We start from the raw sequence: 5,802 nt of genomic DNA, 5'->3' as shown, positions 1-5,802 counted from the left end.
GTTAGAAATGCCAGACGTAGGTATTATACAAATAAGCTCCAGACAGCATCAGGCAACAGTAAGAAAACCTGGAGTGTCATCAATTCTATTCAGAACAGCTTTTATGATAAAGTTATTGACCATCATAAAATTTTCAAAAAATGCAGCAGCAGGCGACGACAATATATCAATCAGCACCATTAATTAAAAAAGTAGCCCACCTATTACTACCTGTTCTCTTTTACATTTGTAACTCCTCCTTCACTGGTGGTGTCTTTCCGGATAAACTGAAATTTGCTAAAGTTCACCCAGCATATAAAAATTCTAGTGATAAATGTCTTTTCAAGAATTACTGCTACCCATTAGTCCTCCCTGGAAAAGCTAGCAGTTAGTAGACTAAATTCCTTCTGCAATGTCAATACCATCCTTACTGATTCTCAGTTTGGATTTGGAGCTAGAAGGTCAACTGAAAGTGCTCTGTTATCCTTTACCTAATGACATCTTAAACTCCTTTGATGACAGTCAGTTCACAATCGGAATATACCTGCACCTCTCTAAGGCCTTTGATACTGTAGACCATACCATCCTCCTATCAAAGCTTAAACATTACGGCATTAGGGGATTATCCTACAATTGGTTTACCTCATATCTGTCCAACAGGAAGCAGTATGTGTGCTATAATAATCATCAATCTGTCTTCTCATAAATTTTATATGGCGTCCCTAAAGGCTTCATTCTCGGCCCTGTACTGTTTTTGTTGTACATAAAGAATATAATCCACTGCAGCACACTCGTAAAATATAATTTATTTGCAGACGATAGTAATTTCTATGTCAGTCACTCAGCTCTCCATTCCTTGTTGAAAACTATAAACAATGAAATGACAAAAGTCAGGACTTGGGTAATATGTAATAAACTGACCTTAAATCTCTAAAAACTCCACTACACAATCTTTCACAGGATGAAAAACTTACCTCCAGATTTGGACTCCCTGTACCTTAGTAAAACAGTCCTCATACATGAGCAAAATACTAATTTCCTTGGGGCTATTGTTGAAGATAAACTAAACTGGAGAAACCACATGGAAGCCATTCACAATAAGTCAATAAACAGTGTGGTATCCTGTATCACACTTGTCAGTCACTCACTCTCGCATCAATGAAAGAAATCTATTATGATCTTGTTTACCAACACCTGATACACTATCACGCACTATGGGGGCCTCTGGGTCCACAAAAACACAACCCACGGTCGCTGTACAAAAGAAAGTTGTACGGGCAATTGCTTGCTTGAAAAAAATGGTCACACTAACAAACAATTTGCTAAATTGAAAATGTTAAAATTCGAGGATATTAACAATAAATGCTGTGCCTTATTTATTTATAAATCTGTCAATTACTTGATTGGGAATAATTATTTCCAGTTCCGGAATAATCAGAGATACAACTTAAGACACCCAGAGCTACTAAATCTTAGAATTCTAAGACCACCCCCTATGTGCTCCTCTCAGTCCCAGACCTCCATAAAATATCAAGGTGTGAAGGTGTGGAACAACTAACCCCCACCCATCTGGGTAAAGACTACGCTCCTTTCTTTCAAATTATGTCTTAAAAAATATCTGTTGTCTAAGTATTAATATTTTTGTAACACTTTCTTTTTACTCTTACTTATATTGTACCACTAATATATTGTCACGTAAATAGATAGACATTACCATTGCAATATTTATATATTTACCGTCAAGACATGATCTTGACTGTTTCTGTCTCCATGTTTTACCTTTATACAACCTACAGTATGTTGTGTTGCTTACCTCTCTTTTCAGACTAATATATATCAACTCCACTGTAAAATATGCATATACTTAAAATATAAATGTAAAAAAAAAAGATGAATAACGAAGTGATATTCATGATAACATTCTCATATGTTCTTACTAACACTGATAACGACGGAGAAATGAGCAATAATTTGAATAAATATTTTTCAACAGTTTTCACCACCGAAAATTTAAACATGATACCCGAGGCACCGACTCTATTCAGAGATAGTGAAGAAAACAAATTAAGTGAGATAGTAGTGACTAGTAACGATGTTAGTAAGCACATAGACAAACTAAAGCCTAATAAGTCACCTGGTCACCGATGAGATATTTGCCAGAGTATTAAAGGAATGTAAGGAAGAGCTTAGTATGCCCTTAGCAAAGTTGTTTAACATGTCATTAAAAACAGGTGTAGTACCAGAATCCTGGAGGATAGCGAATGTAATACCGATTTTCAAGAAGGGGGATAGATCACTATCCTCTAACTACCGCCCAATCAGTCTAACATCAATAGTAGGCAAATTACTGAAGCAATCATTTCAAACTCTATTCGAAATCACCTGGAGAAGCACTGATTGATCAATGATTCCCAGCATGGCTTCACAAGCGGACGTTCTTGCCTAACTAATCTATTAACATTCTTTTCATCAGTTTTCGAATCGGTGGACGAGGGGCACAATTATGATGTGGTATATCTCGACTTTAGCAAAGCCTTCGACAGAGTCCCCCACGAAAGACTAATTAGAAAGGTAGAAGCTCATGGCATCAAAGGTGACATCCTTAAATAGATTAGGCGTGGTTACAGGACAGGAAACAGCAAGTGAGCATAAACGGCACTAAGTCCCATTGGAGCAACGTCACAAGTGGAGTTCCCCAAGGCTCAGTACTTGGACCATTATTATTTATTATATACATAAACGACATAGATATCGGCATTGACAGCAACATAAGTAAATGTGCTGATGACACTAAAATAGGACGTGTTATCAAATCTGACGAGGACTCGGCAAAACTACAGGAAGATCTAAACAAATTGTTCGAATGGTCTGAAAAATGGCAGATGAAATTCAACGTCGACAAATGTAAAGTACTCAGTATGGGAGATGTAAACAGGGAAACCAGATACCAGATGAACAACGATGCCATAGAGAAATCCGACTGCTAGAGATTTAGGAGTAATGATAAGTAGGAACCTTAAGCCAAGTAAACAATGTGTTTTTGCTCCTAACAAGGCTAATAAAGTACTTGGGTTCATACAAAGGAGTGTTAGTTACAAGACTAGCGAGGTCATCCTAAAACTGAATCTTGCTCTTGTGAGACCACACCTGGATTACGCAGTTCAGTTCTGGTCACTGTATTACAGAATGGATATAGAATCCTTGGAAAGAATTCAGAGGAGAATGACAAGACTAATCCCGGGCATTAGGAACCTTGAGTATAGAGACAGGTTAAAGCATCTTAATTTGCACTCCCTTGAGAGACGTAGAGCGAGGGGCGACCTGATAGAGGTGTAAGGGGACATTACAAAGGTACTTAAACTATCCAACCAGGAGCGAACTCGTAACAATGGTTTTAAATTAGACAAATTTAGATTTAGGCGTGAAATAGGTAAACACTGGTTTGGAAACAGAGTAGTGGATGAATGGAACAAGTTACCAAATATCATCATTAACTCGAATACGCTGAATTGCTTCAAACATAGGTTGGATGCTCATATGAGCAATAGGGGTTGGGTGTAAACGGGACTGCCCAGTATGGGCCAATAGGCCCGCTGCAGTTTCCTCCATTCTTATGTTCTTATGTGTACTGTTCCAATTGATATCAAATGTTACATAATACTTCCTTGAGATAAATGTACAAGTACAGTATATATCAGATGCCACTAAGAGAGCTCAGGCTCTCAATTGGCGCAGCCACGTCAATATTATTATTATTATCCACTCTGTATCTGTATTTTTTCTGTCTAAATAAACTATTTCAATAGCAATCAAATGCAATTTCTATGCGCCTGAAGGAATCTTCTCGAAAAATAGTGCTTCTAAATACTTCATACAATTCTCGAAATGTTGCTGCTTGTTTTGGTTTCCAATAGCAACCACCTAGTCTGGCCATCAACGATAAGGGTCGCACCATCACCATTCTCCCCTTTACCCAATTTTGTCAGACTTCTGCTGTTAGAACATGGGATAAAACGGATTTGAACCCTGTCCATAGATCTCCACTCATTTCTGCCAGTGCTACCGGGACCGGTAGAAGCTCATGACAAATGATTTAATTTAAGTCTACTGTCCCATCCCCCAGATGAGCTATAATCAGTAGTTGGAAAATAGATCGGTCCGCCTTCAGAATTTTCTCTTTCCCAGACCTTTTTGACTTTTTTCTGACTGAACCAGCGAAGAAAATGTTAGTAATTTGTTTGTGTGCAAGGATTCGCGAAGATTTACCCTTTGTGCACCTTTTGTTAAAATTATGTCCCTCATAAATGTGTTCAGTTGTTCCTGTCCTTTCTCTCTAGTATGTAACTGACTCTCTCCAATTTCGTGTGGCCAAGTCTTTCGTCACAATAATTTGCAAGAATGGTAATCCCTCACCAGAAAATAATTTCAGTGACATCATTGTCACTGTCATTGTGGTTTTCGGCATATACTTGGATCACGCGCATCTACAGTGATTTACTTGCATAAGTTTAGTTTCATGTGACAAGTGTGATCTAAGGTTATATAAGAGGGTCTTATCTACTCAAAGCAGTAGAAATTTTGGTTAGGCCAATTATGCCACATCCCTTCTTTCCAGTGTCAGTGAGCCATTCCTGGCTAAGGTCTGGGTCAACGTGGTTAAACTTCACCACAAAATTCCATTCCTGAAATTCATGTTTCACTTCCGCTGGATGGTGGTGCATCTCAGTTACATAGATTACTCCCCAGCGTGCATAGTGTGTATGATTATATCTCATAAATAGTGGGAACATGGCCTGAAATGCATAAAGGTGCGTACTTCAGTTACTAAGTTTTCTGAAAAAAAGCAATTAACTTTCTGAAATTAAATCCACCGGTGTTTATAGTTTTAAATATGAACACCATGACCCCAAATCCAAGGAAACTACACCAAAATTAATGTTCTAGGTAGTCTACATGCCAATATAATAAATCTTATACCGCAGTGGTGATCGCAGCGGCCATTTTGTTTTCCGCTGTTTAAAGGGTTAAGAGTGGTCTGACGATGCGACAGACTCCAAATTTGGATTCAGCACGCTCAAATTAGGGGGCAGAAGTGGTCTGTCCACTTTTCCTCAAAAATGCCTCTAGAACTTTATAGAAGCTCTTTTCTCAGGTTTATGAACAGTCTAGTTGTAATTTAAGCCACTGAAGACCAGTACTTGCAAAATATATTAAATAGTTTAAGTAGAACTTTAGTAAAGCCTACAGGGTTAACTAATCTAGCATCTATTGCTGATACGGAGGTTTGAACGTTGGGAACAGTGCCTTGGTTAGTGGTTAGCATGTTAAGCACTTGCTTAGTAACAGAAACTTAAAAATAATTTATTCATTCGTATTGAACGGTACGTTTCAGGATGGAGAATGTAAAAATTTTCGTACCATACCGAAGTCGTTGATGGAAAGGGAGTTTACTGTCCAATTAAATTTTCACTGGTCGTTTTCACCATTGAAAGGTCTGCGAGAAATCACATTTCAAAATTAGCGTGAGCTGGACTAGATCTTGCTTCTCCAACCCATGCTAATCTAACCTCACAGAAGCTTTAGTTAATTGTTGAGGATAAAGGTCGACGTCATGCATGAGCTTGCCTGAGCAAAGTTAGATTTGTCGTAATCACATTCAAATGAGTTACAGACTGATGCTCGTCCGACTGAAGTAAAAGAGGGTTGCTATAAACTGCAGGTAGATTCTGGAGCAAAATTCCATGTGGAAACGGGTGTTGTGTCTGTCAATCTGCAATTTTGAAGAGGGTTAGTATGATGTTGAACATAAGCTGCTATTTCAAT

The sequence above is a fragment of the Homarus americanus genome, unplaced genomic scaffold (genome assembly GCF_018991925.1).
Source record: "Homarus americanus isolate GMGI-L3 unplaced genomic scaffold, GMGI_Hamer_2.0 scaffold24694, whole genome shotgun sequence".
In the NCBI taxonomy this organism is placed as follows: Eukaryota; Metazoa; Arthropoda; class Malacostraca; order Decapoda; family Nephropidae; genus Homarus; species Homarus americanus.
This window is presented reverse-complemented; position numbering follows the sequence as displayed.